At 51.9% G+C, this 18,376-nt stretch overlaps 1 protein-coding gene across 2 annotated transcripts in view; it reads right to left on the bottom strand.

Annotated features, from left to right (window-relative positions):
• The window catches only part of SIL1 (SIL1 nucleotide exchange factor), a 113,576-nt gene extending 101,248 nt beyond the window's left edge, over window positions 1-12,328 (bottom strand). The window contains exons 1-2 of one of the 2 annotated variants that reach the window (XM_069029036.1): window positions 12,288-12,328; window positions 8,079-8,226 (exon numbers count right to left, since the gene is read on the bottom strand). The gene's annotated coding sequence lies outside the window, so the exon portion shown is untranslated. The remainder of the gene's footprint in view (window positions 1-8,078; window positions 8,227-12,287) is intronic. The other variant, XM_069029037.1, reaches the window with a different exon arrangement.
• Between the last annotated feature and the right edge of the window lie 6,048 nt (window positions 12,329-18,376).

Below are 18,376 nucleotides of genomic sequence, written 5' to 3'. Positions count from 1 at the left end.
CTGAGCTTCTCCCACGATGACCACATGTCACAGTATCCCACAGGGGTAGGGAGAAGAGAGATCCAGCAGGCAGGAGTTGTGCAGCAAGATTCCTTTATTTAATTATTTTACAACTCTTTTATAGACTTTTTTCTGCATAGTCTAATTGGTCAAAGGATCAGGATCAGCCACCCCTTGATGTGATTGGCTAAAATCCTAAAACATCCACTGTCAAAATATTTTTCTATTTTCTGTACTATAAACAAAGCTCTGCAAGGTCGCAGGTGTTCATAGTTTATAGAACTCTACAAATATCTTCCGTGAGAGAGAAAAATATCTCACGGGACTGGAAAGAAGCAAGAAAAATTATTGCTAGCAGCATATCTGTATCCACAACCACAGACCTCAGCTGTCCCCTCCTGCACACAGATTTCATCCCCAACTATTCTGCAGAGTTCCTCCATCAGCTGCCATCTAAATGAGGCTGCTCTGTGAATCCAGGCTGTTTCAGTGACAGCCTCCACAGTGACTTCCAGTGACCACACACATCACATGTCAAGACAAGTTTTGGCACTGACCCCAATGAGGGAGTGAGAAATCTCCATGCACCCAGAGGCAGGCAGGGGCAGTTACTCACATGTCAAAGGGAACAGCAGTGGGAACAGGCCGCATATGTTTTCTGAGGCAAGGACCCTGTCATTTATGGAACAAATGGCACACTTATTGTGCTATTCAGGAAGAAATAATAATTACAGTGGCCTCCAGTCTCCAGCTCTTTTAAGTCTGTACTTAAAGAAAGAGCAAAAAAAGACCAAAGCAAGCAACGCTTCCACAGAACCCTCTGAACTGGCTTTTAGCTGCTGGACAAAAGCGTGGCAGCAGCAACTGCTCCTCATTGTCCCGTCTCGTTCCCGTTTCGTAACCGCAGCCCGGCACTGCAGGCAAAGCGCGGCAGGAGCAAAGCCCTGCCCGGGTGCTGGAGCTGCCCTGACCTCCAGCCTCCTGCCTCGGCACCGTGCTCCAGGTGGCTCCAGGTGTGCTCCAGGTGGCTCCAGGTGTGCTCCAGGTGTGCTCCAGGTGTGCCCGGCTGGCCTGGCAAGTGCTGCCTGCTGGGCTCGTTCATCCCAGGGCCAGGAGCAGGGAGCCAGCTCGGGCACCTGGCGGGCTCTGCGTGCCCAAGGGCGTTGAACAGGGACAGAGGAGCCAGAGCACACCCAGGGCTCCATCCACAGCTCCAGGATGAGCTCTCAGGAACACATTCCCAGCACACATAACTCTCTGTCTAATCAGGCACTCAGCCCTGTTGTGGGCGAGATTTACGGAGAGGCTTTTTTCTCCTGGAAGCAATAATAGATGGACAGCAGGAAAGGGAAGAAATTAATGAACAAGTAATCATTCCCAAAGTTGCAAATAGGAGCGATTCCTCACTCTGAGACAACTCTGGAAAACAAGATTAAAATGCTTAGGGGACATATTCAGAAAACTGCAGGTAATAGAACAGATAAAATGTATTTACACTATCTCACAGGGGACATGTACTTTTTATTCTGCTGAGGAATGTAATATTCTGCTCCTCATTGCAGAGCTAAAAGGGTGTCCTAAAAAAAGCAACTTAACAAAGCGTTTTTAATGGCAAGTGGGTCTGGTTCCAGAACACAGGCTCTCCTCTGCCCCGCAGCCAGCACGCCACAGGAGCCACAACCAGCACCTGCAGACACACCCAGCACACAAACATCATTAATAATCCATGCCAACAGCACAATTATCCACCAGCAAAAGGAGGCTGGGATGGCAGGGGGGTTACAGCAACGCTTCCTGCGCTGATGTTTCCTAAGAGGAGGAGGCAGGCCTGCCTTCCTCCACTTCCCAGTGCCCGCAGAGCCACGGCTGCCAGCGAACAGACTGCGCCTCAAGTAGCCGCCAGCAGAAACAATTTGTCATGTGTCAGATCAAATAAACTCTTATGAGGCCACTGTGCTCCCTGAAGCAGACGGCTGCCAAACTCCAAAGCAGAAATCCAAGAAAGCGAGCCGGCCGGCGTCAGCCCCGAGTGCTTGCGGAGCCCAGCACTCTTCTCACAGCGCACCATCCGCTCCCGTGCAGCACCCCAGGTCAGGAGCCAGCAGCAGTACCCATGCTGAACAAGGATTTGGTGTTTAAATTATCACTCTGCATAGTCCAGAAACTCCACATTCCTCATCCAGTGGCACAGCACCTCGCTCATCCCAGTGAGGCCTGAGGAAGGCTAATATCTGTCAAGTGTCTGGAATGTGCTGCAATGGATTATCACTTGTCTGAGCAAGTGCTTCCTCCCTCCCAGCCAGCACATGATCTCTTGCTACAAGAATTCCCTCAAAACTGAATTACATATTACTCATTTTTCCTTTTAAATAGTCCTAGAGCCCTTTTCTTTTGTTCATTCCCAAGCACCACTGCAGTTTCTCATGCTTTGGGCTTGTGCCCTTGTGTTGAGGCCCCTCGCAGGTCCCGTTTGCTGCACAGTCCTAGAAGAACCACTAAAGCACAGGACTCAGACATATCCTTCTCTGTGATCCTGCTGGGCAGAAAAACCCCTAAAACTGCTCTGGGCACGTCTTTTTATTTATTTATTCTTTATAAGAATAAATTATGCCAGCAGTACTGTGAGGATCTCAAATCACTCACCTGCTCCTGCAAAGACCAAGCTCAAGCACTCCCTGGTCTGCACAGAGGGCACATCCCTCAGCCCAGGGCTCAGCCACTGGCTCCAGATGCTCCAGTGGGCTCCGTCTGGGAGCAGCCACCTGAGCCCTGCCATAGCCAGGAAAGCCACTCCTTCGATAGAAGATGGATAATGGCCCCATAAAAGTGAGTCTGCAAGAGGCCTGAGGTTCCTGGCTGGAAGGAGGTTAGTTTATGGCAAAGTGAGAGCAGCCACAGAGAAAGGCAGGAGATCCAAAGGAAGGACAGGAGAAGCTGGAGATGTTGCTTCAAGTCACCAGAAAGCAACCTCCTGCCCCAAACTCCAGCAGCAGAACCTCGACACTGCCTATCAACAAAATGAAGTGAGAAAATGGGAAATCTGGCAGCCTAAAGCAAGGAACAAGGGAAGAACAAGGAATCAGGCACGGGGCATTCCCCCTGGCATCAGCAGGGCCAGTACAAACCTCAGCTGTCTGGGGTTTTTCCAGTTTATTTAAAGAGCATCTGATGCCTGATGACAAGCTATATTTAGACACCCTCCTATCTGTACCAGGACTCCTCTCCAGCCACACGGACTGGCATGGAGCACAGGACCCCATCCTGCAGCCTTGGCCAGGATCATTGTTCCCAGGAGCCTCTCAGAACACAACACTCAGGCGCCCCAGGCACCAGGAGAGCTGTAAAGGACTCGCGGCGCTGCTTCCAGCAAGGAGCAAAACACAGGCTGTTCCTGGAACGCGGGAAGTGTTACACCGAGATCCCGGGGAGGAGGAGGAGGTTACAGACACAAGTCTGTCATTTACAGCGATGCTTTTCAGGCACTTACAGCTGCGCAGACATCAGGAGTCAGGTTCCCACAGATTCCCAGCCTTTGCATACTCCGGTTTCCAGCCAACAGCTCTCTGGACTGTGACCCAGCCCAGCTCAGTGGTGGAGAGCAGTGCACAGCCCTTGCCCCCAGCCTTTGAAGGCAGGTTAAGCAGGCAAAGCTTTAGGCATCAACCTAGGACGTGGCTTGAACTCACATCTCTGAATGGAAACTTCCTCTGAAAAATTCATGCTTTTTTCAGCTCTCTGACCGTGAGAGATTTCAGAGAGAATCAAAGGGCTGGAGTGCTGTGGGAGTCCAAAGCACCTGCACCGGGCTCCTCAGCTAACTCTGGTTCTGTTCCTAAACAATGGGAAATTCTCCAGACACGTGGAGAAAACCAAATCTGCCTCAGCCATCCCATCTCACCCTGCTCCTCAAATCTGAACAAAGGAGCCCATTTACAGCACCACTGATGAATTCCTTTTCCCCAAGAACACGTGCCCAAGTGCCACGCTGTGAGTACTGGGATGATTCCCAGAAGCCTCCTGCTGACGTGGAACACCCTTCCTGAGCCTCCCCACATACACTGGGTACTTCATTACCCCACACTCGCTGGGAGAAAAGGAACAAAATGCATTCCAGAGACACTTGCTGATTGCTGAGTTGAGTACAACCATGCTGCAGGCAGCAACACCATCTTTCCCTCCCTTTCCAAGGTTGGCACGTGCCATGTCCAGTTCCCAGAGACAGGAACCTCACACCCAGCCCTTCTGTTCTGTCACCCTGAGGAGGGCCCATCTGGAGGAGCCATCACATATTAGGTAACAACATGGTATTCCAAACTACTTCCAGAACTTGCAGAAGCACTTAGATCACCCATGGCTCCTGCTGGAAATTTTCCACAGTGTAACAGTTTATTTTGTGGGCAGGAAGAGAGCAAGAAAATTAATTAAGGCAGAGTAAGAAGAAAAAACTCCCTGTGAAGTGAGTTAACGACACTAAAGCAGCAGTTGTGGGCAGGCCAGGTCCATTTTAAGGGCTATACATTTTCACTTCCACAGTCTTCAAAAGGAAAATGAAGAGACTTTGTTCTGTATGCATATTGTCCACCATTTGTTATTGTCTGTCTATTGATGCTTACTTGAAAAACAAAATTTAATTAAACCCCACAGTACTGCATCGCCTGCCTTTGAAATATGCCTGCATTAGTGGATCATTACAGTAAATGAAATACAGCTTCATATCGGATTTTTCAAATAACGTCCTAAAACTGTTACAAATTAAATAATACTCCTGCAGAGAGAAATTAAGAGACAGAGTTTTCAGCAAGGGCAAAGAGATGTTTACAGATGAAGTCTGGGATGAGACGTGGAGGCAATGAGGCAGAGAGGTGCCACAGGGCTCTTCCACACCGTGTTGGGAGGGTTCTGTGTACCAGAAACTAGACAAGGAAAGAGTGTGCCAGGGCCAGGCATGTGGAAAGGGCAGTGTCCCCAATCCCCCAAGAGTGTCAGCATGAGCAGACAGGGTTTTGGGGTGTGCTGGCACAATCTGTCAACGCAGAGAGGTGTTTCTGCACGGAGCAGAGCTCAGTGCAGCCACACACCCTCCACGTCCCCTGGAAACCCGGCCAAAGCAGCAGCAGTCACGGCAAGTGAAGCCTTGTAACCACTGGAAGCAGTGCGAGCCTGGACACTCAGTGGCCAAGGACAGGGATGCAGGAAGGTGCTGTTGTGGCAGGATGAGAAATACAAACCCAGGGAGGAGAAAAGCAACAGGAGCTTTGTTATCTCGGGGTGAGCAGAAGCACAAGCGGGTCAGTGAGTCAGCGCTGGGCACAGCGGCAACGCCTGACGGGGGACACCGCAGAGCAGAGTGCTCAAAGCAAGTGAATATTGTGTGAGCCTCACAGCTCTGGCTTCAAGAGATCTTTTCCTTAATGGCACCTGGGGTGATGCCAAGTTTTCTCTGACGATTTATTTACTCCAAGAAATCATTTTCCCTAAATAAGCGGAGCCCATTACCGCATCCTTCTTCACGTGAGCCTGGAAAAGGCTGTGCCCTGCAGCTCCTGTGGCCTCATCTCCATGGTGATGCACCAACACACACTGACTCCAGCAAGAAGGCAAACCTCCCCAAAGGAAAGGCTGAACCTCCCCAAAGGAAAGGCTGAACCTCCCCGAGGGAAAGGCTGAACCTCCCCGAGGGAAAGGCTGAACCTCCCCGAGGGAAAGGCTGAACCTCCCCGAGGTTCAGAGCTCTCCTCAGCACAAGCCCTGGGGTAAGGTGTGCTGCAGGTGTTGGCAGGCAGGGCTTTCCAGAGAAGCAGAGCATGTCAGCCTACAAGCAGGCTGGAAATTAAGAAAACCTTGCAAGGGCACCTCTGGATCCATTTTACAGGAAAACAGTAGAAGATTCCCAGCTGCTGTCCATGCCAGGGAGCAGCAACGAGAGACAAGTTCCTGTAGTTCTCATCAGCCTGTGTATCTATTATTTATAGGAAGAAGGTTCAGCATATAATTATTGAAAACTGTCAACTTCCAGCCTACGCAGAGCTTCCTCTGTGGAAAGGCTCCTGCTCTGTGAACCAGGGACTGCTCACGCCTGCATGTCACAGGATTAAAACGAGCAGCTGTGGCAAGAGGGGATCTATTACACATTGCCTTATCGGTCTTGCAGCAACAACGAGCACTGGGACTCCACAGCACTAACAGCACACAGCAACATCAGGCAAAAAGCACAGGAATACAGAAAATGGAGCCCAGGATCCTTCCTGAAGGAAAAATATGGTGGTCAAGGGGCATTGGGAGTGATGTAAGAGAGCTGGCACATGGAGCAGCTGGGGAAGGAGACTGACCAGGCTCTGTGGGGCCAGACTGGCCAAGGCAGGGCGCCAGCCCAGTGCTCTCCTCACCCGCACACCAAAGCCTCCATGGGGATCAGCAGCACACAGCCGCTCACCTGCACACCCCCAAACGCTCCAGAATCAGGAGATTCTGGCTTTGTGCTTCCCAGGCTGTGGCAAAGGCTCCCGTGACACCTAAAAGCAGCACAACCAGCTTGCATAAAGGATGGAGATTGCTGAGGCTCCGCAGCCATCCCGAGGCGGGAGCGATCTGTGAGTGCCACAATCATCAGGCAGTGGGAGCGTGCCAAGAGCAGGGCAGACAGAGGTTAAAACTGAGCAGGCTTCACACTCCCAGGTATTCCAGGAAATGTGCTCATCCTCAGCTCACCAGCACTCCTCTCCTCTTCTGAACACAGCCAGAATGAGGTCTGATCATTTAAAACAGACCAGACTGCTGCTCCCAGCTTGCTGGAGGAAATAAAGGGAGTGGGATGTCTGATAGGGAGGAGGGGGCACAGCACAGGCACCTCTGGAAGTGCCCTGTTTCTGCAGTTCAAGGTTAAACACCTCCTTTGCACCAATTTCTGAATCTGCCTCTCTCTAAAGCTGCACCAGGTAATTAGAATCATTATAACTATTATTAGACCATAATATTATTATAGCATTTTTGCTACACTTGACATCTGTTGGCTGATAGATTTAACTGGTACATAAGAAATAACTGTGCAGAGATTTCTTGCAAATGAGCACCAACACGGAAGACATTAAAGCATTCTGCATTCAAAAAGTTAATTTTATGGAAGTACGCTTGAAATAAAAATTCTAAAATTAAGTTAAACCTTTAAAACCTCTCGTTAAAGGAATTATTTGGGTTTAAAGTAGACAACCATTAAAAAATCCTGAATTTTGTTTAGATGTTTAAAGGCATTTACATGGCTTGGTATCTCCTTCAGATCAACATATGCATCTTCTTCCCATCTACTCCAGAGATTTCTAAATCATCCTTCCATCTTCCTTTCCCTCTCTCTGCAGCAGGCACTTGAATTATTTGGGCAGAGTCTGACTGCACAGTGAACCAGTATAATCAGGGCTCTTACAACCTGCTGTCTGCAAATCCTATAGAATTATCAGCAAACACACATCTAGAATAAAATACAGCTTCTTGCAGCCCATGAAGCCCAAAGGGCTTTGCAAACTAGACTCAGGATGCAATTTATCCACCACTGAGATTCAGCTGTAATCCAGAGTGGAACACAACCTTTCTATCCATATTTAACTACAGCACACAGCCCCCTGGAGAAAAGTGAGGAAGAATCCAACAGAAGCCACAGGAATGTTTTAGGGAGACTGAATTTTCTCCCCTGGAACTGAACTTTGGTCAGGGCACCCACTGAGTTGTACTCAGTGATGCTTGTGGGTGCCTTCCAACTGAGAATATTCCATGATTCTATGACTCTACCATCAGCCATGGACCAATACAGGAGAGCAAAGAGGGCACCGTGTCTCCATCCTGTTGAGGGTGTCCCTGAAGCACAGCTGGAGGGAACAGCTGGGTACCACAAGTTACCAACCTGGAGAGGAGGAAGAAATGAACACCACAGAGGAATCCCATGTTGTCCTTAGATTCAGTGGGGCCCAAATTTCACCCCACAGTTACACCGATGTGCAAAGAAAGATGGAACAGTGTGTGGAAGAGCACTTCAGAAAAGGACCCATTCTTAAACTTCAGACAGCTGTGCCCAGCAGCTCAGTACTCACGGAACTCGGTCCTGCTTGGGCAGTGATGTTTGCTCCAGTGAAATCTATTTCAGCTCAAGCAAATCCTCTTCCTTAAGCAGTCGGCACTGAGGTGACAGCAGAGCCCTGGTGCATTGAGGTATCCTGCAACCACTCCCACAGTGACACACTATTTAGGAATAAAAATGAGTGTCATTAATTTCTCCAGAGCAAGTAATTTTATTTTTTCCAGAGAAGAGTAACCACACAAGGAACTTGGAATTGCTTGAGGAGAAAAATGTACATTTGCTACCTTAGTCACAAACAGACAAGCCCAACTCTCACTGAGGAGACCTATGGGGAAACAAAGGGGAACGAGAGATGCTGGACACAACTTCGCCCCATGCACACCCCACTGCTCAGGCAGCTCTGAGTGGAAAGCAGGGCTGAGGACTGCTGAGGAGCAGTCGGCAAGAAGCCCCAGGTAAATGAAGTTCATGAAAGCCCTTAAAAATCACCTAAGCCTTCAGAAAGAGAGCACAAATCCCCCACTACAGAGACCTGCCCATCACACCTCTGACCAGCACAAAGCAGGCTTTTCACTCTATCCATCTGATGCTTTCAAAAGCCAGAGGAGCTGGGTCAGGGTGAGCTCACCTTAATGAGGCCCAGTGCTCATAACTAACTAAGAAAAAAAAGACCAACCAAAGCAACTCAACCCCACACACTTGAGGGGTAGCTATCAGCAATTCCCTGTCAGCACAGGAGAAATCCTTGTGTATGGGCCCTGGGAGCTCAGCCCAGGTCTGCTTCTGTTCATCCTTTCCATTAATGGCCTGAACAACAAAAGAGAAAGCACTTACATAAAACCTGAAAGGATGCCCAGAGTTAAGAGCTGAAAGCACTCTGGAGGTCATGATCGGAATTGATAAACTGAAGAAAAGTTCCCAAAACACCCACAAATCAATAGAAAGAAAAGCAAGGAAAACAATGCAAAGAACCGCACCTGGAAACAGCACAAACAGAGATCAGGCACACAAATAGAAACCAGGGGAAAGCTCTTCAGACAGAGGGAATGCTGGGGAAAACCGGGGACCAGACTAAGTGTGCCAGCGCTGTGACAACCACAGCTCCAAAGAGCTAAACATCGCTCTGTGATCTAGGAACATAAAATACCCAATTCTGGGCTCTGTGCTGGGGATCACCTCTAGTCACAGACAAACCAGAGGGTCTGGGCAACCAGTAGAGCAGTCAGCAGTACAAAACACGCTGCCCCATACCAGCTGTGGAGGGGTTTCTCCATCCCTGCTCTCTCCAGGGCTGGTACCAGCTCTCAGATTTTAACAGGCTTTACTTATAAGGACAACCAGCCTTATAAATAAATGCTCCCCATTCTACGAAGGAAAGAGACAAACTGGCTGCTAAGTTTGCTGCAAGGGCAAGTTAGATGAGCTGTCAGGCTCTCTGAGACTGGGATTCCATTAAGGCCCAGAGGGAACTGGGCCCTGTCCAGATCTGCACTACCATCCACCACTGTCCAGCCTGGAGCCGAGTATCCCTCACCTGGCTCAGGATGGGGCCATGGACAAGGAGGCTGTTCCAGCCCTGTATTTCATTTTATCATCCTCCATCTGGCTACTCCTACAGCAGTGACAAAGCCAAATGAACAGCCTTCTCTTCCTCAAAATACAATCCTCATCCTGCTGAGGGGCACCCACACACAACCACCGCTCCCATTCTCGCCTTCCGTATCTTTCACAAACAAAGCTCTTCAAGCTTCATTTGCCACCTCACCGCTGCAGCCAGAGACGCCAGCAGGGAATGGGATGCTGCCCTGGGGAAGGGCATGGCTTTCCAGCTTCCCTCCTCCCCTCTCACCCCACACAGCCCCACCGACCTCTGCAACTGCCCGAAGCCCAAAGGGGCCATCACGCAGCCCCCCCAGACACCTTAATGTGAGGGGACAGTTGTTGAAAGCCATTGAAGTCATTGCCACAAGGTGTTACAAAGCAGGCGACAGCAGCTGATGCCACCAGTGGACAGCTGCACCAAACCCAATCAGCAGCTTGGGAGAAATGCAACAAGGGCACAAGAGCTACAAATCTCACGCAAAAGCAGGGTTTAACTCTCAGGAACATTTCAGATTTCCCAAAGACTCTGAGGGATTTGGGGTTCTGCTGAGCTGCCTCATGAACCGCAGCCAAAATGGATTTGACAAAGCCTCGGTGAGCAGGCGCCGTCTCCCTTCGCAGGGCTGCTTCCCAGAGATCCCCAGTGTTGTGTCACTTCTCACTTCAGGTGCTAAGAATATCTGCGTGCTCATAAAAAATAGCAACTAGCTACTGAGAACTTATCAACAAAGCGCCCGACAAATCTTAATTAAAGCTGATTCACCACCCTCACGAGCCCGAGTTGAACGCTGTTTCTCAGAGGAGAACGCTGAGTGGTAAGAGCTGAGGTGGGTTATAAAAGCCACGGAGGGAGTCAGTAGCACAGAGGATTAGCACATAGAAAGGCTGACTATTATCCCTAAATTTATCCCAATAATCCACTGCCTTGCAAAGTCTCAAGGTACGGCTGCTGTGCTTTCAACCACACCTGCCCAGCCCAAGCAGGAGCAGAGACAGGTTTGGGGGTGCTGGAGTTTTCCAGGTGTTTTATTGCTCAGGCTGAAGAAATTCTCCACTGTAAAAAGGGAGAAGGTGGTGGCAGTAGCACCAGCACTGCTCTTGTGCTGCTTCAAGACACAGGGACAACGCCGTGGGTTCAAAAGCTATTCTGACAATTCATTAGGAATTGTTTCCAGCTGACTTCTTCCAAAGAATCATATTTGCATCCCTTCAAATTCAGTAAATTCATGGTCGCACAGACAGCAGCCTCCAGAACTCGCAACACTGCTCTCACCTCTGGTAGCTGGACTTCTACAAAAAAAGTTTCTGGGACAATATTTTGGATACTTCCACCACAGAAATTCCCTAGAGGCTGCTGAAAAACAACGTGGACCAGACTGGGTCATTTTAAGGCAGGGTTGGGGGAAAGAAAAGAGAGAAAAATGGAAGTCCATCCCTTAACAATGCTACTCCCTGAGAACAAATGAATTCAAAAGATCACAGGGAGCAGGAACACTGCGGCAGCACGTCGGGTAAATGACAGGGTGTCATCGTCTTCTAACGTCCTCTGGAGACTTATCTACACTTAAAAGGTTCCTGCCGGGGCTGTGCACGGAGCAGCCTCTCCCACAGACAGCTCCACCACAGAAATGCCTCTGCAGATTATCCTCCTTTGGCAGGCAAGCTGAACAGTACCGGTGCAGGCAGCTCTGCCTCTGCGCCACACTCGGACTGGGTTAGTTCTAGCAGAAAAACACTGCAGAATAAATAACTTGGCCCTAAGAAATTTTATCTACAGAACTTGTTGGTGTAAACCCGGACCCTCCCGAAGGCGGGCAGCGTCAGCGCTCTGTCAAAGATCACTCCCAATGCAAGTGTTAGTCAACCACTGAACTTAAACATTTCAAGGCAACATTCCAAACAGTGTTTATATACAAAATCCCATTTGCACAGCGCTCCCTTCCTGGCCTTGTGCAACGTGTCATTTTACCAGTTCTGCAGCCAGGGAGCCATATGCAGGCTTGCACCAAAATAATTGAAGCAGTTTTAAAATTCTGGCCTCGTGTTACAGAGCACACACCTTGGAGAAAAATTCATTTTAGTATCCCAAAGCTATTCCAGTGGTTCCAGCACATTTTTATTCTGCAGCGCCTAGGCACTCAGCAGGCCAGAGGTCACCCAGCCCGGCCTCGCGCTCCCGGTAGGATCCAAACTGTGCCCGTCGGGAGAAACTTACGTGTAAATACTTATGTTTAAAACCCCTCAGTGTAAGGGATCCCTGTCCTGCCCCCATTGTGCCCCTAAGTGCGCGTCAGAGGGCCCGGCCTTTTCGGTCACGGCTGCTACACTCCAGCCGCAGCAGCGGCCTGTCCCGCCAGCCCTGCCCGAGCCCCCGGGGCCGGGCACACGCCGTTTCTCACGGCTCTGAAGCGAAGCGGGGCGGCGGGCAGCGCCCACGCCAGCAAGGCCTCATCGCCGCCTCCGCTTGAGCGACAGCAGCGCAGGGGAAGCAGCGGCGCCGTGCCCACCCGGCCGGGACCAGGGCTGCGGCCGGGACCCCGCGTCCCGCACCCGGAGCTGCGGCCCGGCCCTCACGGGGCCGCGGCAGCGCCGCCCTCCGGGACCCCCCACCCCGACTCACCGCTCCGCACTGCGCACGCTCCGCCCGGCCCCAGCCGCTCCGCCCCCGGGCCCGCCCCGCCCAATCAGCACCGGCCTTGGCCCTGCTCCTGCCCCTGGCCCCGCCCCCGGGCCCGCCCCGCCCAATCAGCACCGGCCTTGGCCCTGCTCCTGCCCCTGGCCCCGCCCCCGGGCCCGCCCCGCCCAATCAGCTCCGTCCTCGGCCCCGCCCGGGCCCGCCCCTGCTCCGTGAGGCGGCGGCGCTGCCCCGGCCCCGCCCCGTCCCGGGCCGGGCTGAGCCGTGTCCCGGCTCGGGCCTCGGGGCTGCGCTGGAGCAGGAGCCTCCCTGGCTGTGCGAACCAACGGGCAGCGGGCAGCGGGCAGCAGCCCCGCCCTGCAGGATGTGTCCCTCAGGAAGGGACTGACGGGACTGGCTGGCGAGGGGCCCCTCTCCGCATCGTGTTAGGTTGGACATTAGCAGGAATTTCCCCATGGAAAGGGTGCTCAGGCCTTGGCAGGGGCTGGTTTGGAGTGCCCATCCCTGGAGGTGTCCAGGGAAGGCCTGGAGGTGGCACTCGGTGCTCTGGGCTGGGGACAAGGTGGGGATACCTGGGATGGGTGCTGGGGGTCAGGAGGGAATGCTGGCCTTACGCATCACATCATCCCTGCTGCAGGCTACTTCACCACCTCCTTTATTTTTCACAGGTTTTGAGGAAGGTAGTGAGGTTTCAGGTAAAATCAAGGGTGTAAATTCTCAGCCTTGGCACCCCTGGCTGATGCTGAAATGAGGTGAGAAAGTCAGAGAAGGCACAGGGAATGCCAGGTTGCCACAGGTGTGAGCTCGCTGGTCCCTTCACCTCGTTCACTCTGATTCTGCTGATTAAATTCTGCTGATTAAAATCCTGCCAAAGCATTTCCCACTCCTCTCCCGACTGCAACCGAGTGATGGCATTGCAGAAATGATGGAAAATCGACAGCCACGAGCTGTGCAACCCTCCCTGGCAAGGGCTGGGCTGTGGCTGAGGAACAGGCCATGGAAAACCACCCTGCCAGCCCCAAAATTAAACCTTCAATGCATAATTATCCTGTGAAAGATGCTCAGTGACAGCAGGGGGACCTGTCCCTGGGCCACTGTCCCCACGGCTCCACACACCCGTGCTCTGTATTTCGCTGCTGGCACCCACAGAGGTCCTGGAGGCAGGAGATTGACTGTAAGCAAATCTCAGCTCTCCTTGCCAGTAATTGAATATTTTCAGTCTTTCCAGGTTGGTTGTAAACATCTCAAAAACATAATCTGGAATCAAATCCCTCAAAGCCCATCAGGAGTGCACCAGAGCTTTATTGATGTTTATGATTTTTGTTGGGGCTTATGGTCTCTCAGGCAGCTACGTGATTGCTGGCTGGGTGTAACTCCTGGCCTTTGGATGGGTGAAAGCACTGCTGTACTCCAGCCTCTTCCTTCTCCTTTTGGGCTCTGGGTGCTCTCTGCTCCTGGAGCAGCATTGCCACAGCTCGGGACATGGCACCGTCTCTGCCCAAACCCTCACCAGTGGGGCAGGTGAGCTGGATCCAGCTCTACCCCTTCTTTCTGCCAGGTGGAACAGCACTAAGGGGATGATCCCCCATCTCTCTGAAGCCAGGTGATCCCCCTCTTTCAGGCACAGCAATAAAACCCCTCCAGACACCAATCCCAAGGCTGACAGCCAGGCAGGACTGGTCTCTTTGCTTGCAGCCCAGGAGCAAAATGTCAACTGGGGTACTGGGAAGAGGATTTTCTCCCTGGTTGTCTCAGGGTGCTGGCACACCAGCTACCAGGCAGTTTGGGAAGCCTCACTGAGATGCTCAGTCCATCCAGAGAGGAGTACTGCTGCATCCCTGGGCAATCCCAGCTGAATCCCACATCTGAAACCACTCCCACATCAAAGAGATAGGAAAATAAACTCTGCATGTACGCCTTCTGCATCTCGAGTTCCTCTCTTTGGTCTGATGGGGTGGACGGCTTTTTCCAAAGGTATTAGGGAAGATGGGTGTGAGAGAGTAATTTGGGACTGGGAGTAATTTTTCATCAGTATACTTAAAGACAATCACAGCACTAGGAGGGAGGCCTAATTGTGGAGTTGTGTAATTAGCTTTTATGTCACTGCAATTATTCTGTTGGCTACATATAAAGAACATGGGAAAATGCAGCACTTAATTTTAAATCAAGACTTGATTCTCTTTTAGTAGGTAATTGATGTTGATCACATCACTTAGCAGCGACTATAAAATGTGCTATTTAGATTGTAAAAGGACGGAGAAGAGGACTAAGCAGATAGGTAATTGATGAATCACGGGCCGCCTTGGTGGGAGGCAGCAGGAATCCTTCAGCTGGCTCTGTTTGCAGCTGCTCCTGGGCTTCGTTAGTCCCCAGGGCGTTAATGAGCACAGAGCCCCTCTCCCGGTCCCACAGCATCGCTCTGTCCTGGACCACAGTGACAACAGGGCAACTGCAGTTCATGAATTGATCCCTCCTGGTTAAACCCCATCCTTTAAGGAATTCAGATTTTCTTCAGGAAAAGGTGTGTGGGTTTGTGCCCAGGACTGCCCCATGCTCATCTGGAGCCACCAGGCTCCTCTCCTCAAGGCTGTCTGGCTTCTCCAGTAGCTAAGTTGTGGCAATGTGTCCCAAATTTGGTCACAAATCAAATTACATGACTGGTGCTAGACACCCCTAGACACATAAGTGGACATTTAAGTCCAAAAGCAAAATTAAGTGACAAGGTGCCATCGCTGCGAAGCCTCACAGTGCTGCCCCTTGACAGGTAACTCCTAGTTTTTTAGTGATTTTTTCATACTAAAAGTGCCTGCAGGTAGTTTTGGTTGGAGGCAGACCCAGAGAAAAGCCATGGATGCTGTTTAACACAGCAAGGCAGAGACATTCAGAGGGTTCAGTTGCCCTTTTCCCTCTGGAAGGATGCCAGGACCAGCACGAGAGGTGTCTCTCCTGGATATGAAGCAGACTCCACAGGCTGCAGGAGACTCCTGAGGTCACATTTCCAGGTGGCAGGTCCAGGCTTTGCACTTCCCAATTGCAGCAAAATAGATGGATTTGTGGCCAGAAACACTTTTCCTCTCCAGCCTTTCCTTCCCCTCAACCTTTTTTGTTGTGCTGTAGCAAAATATGAGATGGAAATTGGGCTCCAGTGGGTGTAATTGTTGAACAGCCTGCCCCAGCCAGCCTCACCGCTGCTGGAGAGCTGCCCACGGCCACTTTCCACGCTGACACAATGAAATGCATTTTTACAGCCCAAGAAGTGAGTCATGACCCAGCCCGAGCTCAGACCAGAGGGTTTTTGCAGTACATGTGACTCCAGAGAGGCCAGAGGGGAACCCCGGGCTTGAGATAGGATGGCATCACAGCTGTGGAGTTACCCCAGTCCCTTTTAAAAATGCTTTTCCTCACCCATTTTGTGTGCTGGGACATGAAGGCTATTGCAGGACCTGTTCTGCCATGTCAGCATCAGCCACTCCAAATTGCCACGAGGATCAGATGGCTCCAACTTGCAGCCTCTTATCAGCACCAGCACAAATCCTATTTCATTCACTGCCAAAAAAATTACTCATGCAAGGGCTTTTGCCTTCAGTCCCTTGGGGGCTCCGGAGTGGTAAGCAGGATGCGATGAGCCCAGGGGCCATCCCTGCTCTCGGGAGGGCTGTGCCAGCGGGGATGAAGCACGAGGTTTACGGGTGAGCTGCTGCCCGTGCAGCCGCGGCACAGCTCGGGGCCAGGATCCCGCTGAGTGACAGCCCCTGATGGTTCTTCTCCCTCTGGGCCGAATCCACAGGACAGCTCTGCCCTCGTGGGACTTCAGCTGCGGGACAGAGGGAGGGCTGTGCCTGGTTCGGGAGGCGGCGGTGCCAGGTGGCTGCAGCGTTTCATTCCGGGTTATTAACGGCGCCGTTCATCACCACCAAGTGCTTTGCCCTCCGCAGGTTCCCCCGCTCGCTCCTGCCTGATACCGGCCTTGGATTAAATTAGCGAAGGTGACACAGTGATCAATTCCCAGCGCTTTGCTCCGGAGCCGGGCACAAAGGAGTGGGAAGCAGGGAGGAGAATAAAGCCTGTGGTGAGGGCTCAGGGACCTGTAGGTACAGAAGGGCTGTGAAGGGAACCTCAAGTTTTCAGTGCCACCAGCTCAGCTGTGACCAGGCAGGGACAGCAACCCCACGGACCCTTTCTAGAAGCCGTCACCCCAGATGACCTGGGCAGGGGCCTTTATGGGTGCCCAAGCAGGGATTTGGGTGAAAAATAAAGTCACCAGCAGAGAGGGCCATGCAGGCAGCAAGGGGACAGTTCAACCCCCTGCCTCCTCCCTATGGAACAGACCCTGGTCACAGACACACAGTCCTGGTTATCCCTCAGCAGAGCCAGACTCCCTTGGCCTGGGGGCAGTCAGTCCCTCCCAGGGCTGAAGGATTCAGATCTGGAACAGCCCATGGGCAGCGCCCATCCCTGCCTCTCTGGCTGCCTCCCCCAGGAGTCACATCCCAGCTGCCACCTCCTCTTCGCTGTATTTGAAGCACCTCCACATCACAGCACATGTGGGCTCAGGAGCAAGGGCAGGGACAATTAATAAAACACCTCCCCTGAGGTGGAAACAAGGAGACCATCCATCTCAGCAGTGTTGTATCATTAAGGGACAGGGGATGGTTTTGAGCCATTATTCCCTGCAAAAACGGGCTTTAAATCATCATCCATCACCAACACCCAGCACTGGATGTTCTGAAGGTGTCTGGCAAAGCCCTTGTGGCTCCTTTCCACCATGGCACGGGTGACCACAGTCATAAGTATCTCCATCACCTGCAGATACTTATGGAGCCTCCACATCCACACTCTGCTGCTGCTCCTGGTACCAACGTCCGGGAAGAAATCAGCCCTGTAAAACACCAACAAGACCAAACATGCTGCCTTAGGGTCCCAGGTCCATCTCCCCAGGGTGGGATCACAGGAGGGCAGGGCTCCCCAGCTGCCCCACCCCTCCTGGCGTGGCAGGATGTTATGGAGCAGCAGTGCAGTAACTGAAAGCCTTTTTCCTTCTGGAAGCCCTTGAGGCTGCCAGTCTCTCAGCTGAGCTGGCGCTTGCCAACACTTTTTCATTTCTCCTCTGTTTCATCTAAACTTTCCATTGGGTTCCTCATCCATCTGAGCTGCAATGATAAATGTGGAAATAAAGTGGCATTTACAGCCCCTCTCCTGGGTTGGTTTTGTGTATAAACAAGCTGTGCTCACAGCATCCTCCTCTCCACAGTGCTGGCTCAGGAGCAGCAGGGTCTGCCCAGGACTCAGCGGGGTGAAGGCTTTGGGGAAAATGAGTGTCAGCCACATCCCTGGGTCACTGTGGGGAGAAAACAGCAGCAAAAGGGATGGGGCAAGCAAGGCCCACAGGAATTTCTGTAAAGGACTCAAAGGGAAAGAGCAACAGCTGAAGAGCTCATTGTGTGAAGCATGAAGAAAGGCTTTAATTTGCACAGAGTCTCTTAATCCATTAATCACAGGGACATTTGTGTATGAAAACCTCCCTCTCGCTTAATACTATCTCAGGTTTGTCCAAGAAGGCAATAACTGTTTGGCAGGGGAGTGGGAGGAGCGAGGTGGGACAGGCTGAAGCCATGGGCTTGTTTCCAGGGAGGGAAGATCAGCCCTTAACAGCGTGGAGCCAGCACAGGGATGAGCAGCGATGAAAAGCACTGGACACGGCAGCCCAGGAGCCACAGTGGGCACTGGGGACGCTGCTTTCATAAGGAGGATGCCCCAGGGCCTCTTGGCTCTCTGGAGGTTGCCTGCAAAGGCTGGACAAACCTGCCTGGGTGCCTGGAACAGAGGCTTAGGGGTTTAAGAGCAGACTCTGACATCTTCCCTTCGTCTCCACCACAGTCCCTTCCTCTCCATTCACACTGCTCCAGCGTTCCTTCCCTTGCCCCCAGAGAGCTGGAGGGTGTGTGAGGATCATCCTGAATGCAGAGGGAAGCACTGGCAGCATAGCATGCTAGGGCATGGACCGATCCACCCCTGATCCTCACCTAATGCTTTTCTCAGGCTTAACCTGTTCTGCTTCAATCCCAGGTGCTTTC

This window comes from Aphelocoma coerulescens, chromosome 13 (assembly GCF_041296385.1).
Source record: "Aphelocoma coerulescens isolate FSJ_1873_10779 chromosome 13, UR_Acoe_1.0, whole genome shotgun sequence".
Classification (NCBI taxonomy): Eukaryota; Metazoa; Chordata; class Aves; order Passeriformes; family Corvidae; genus Aphelocoma; species Aphelocoma coerulescens.
This window is presented reverse-complemented; position numbering and strand designations above follow the sequence as displayed.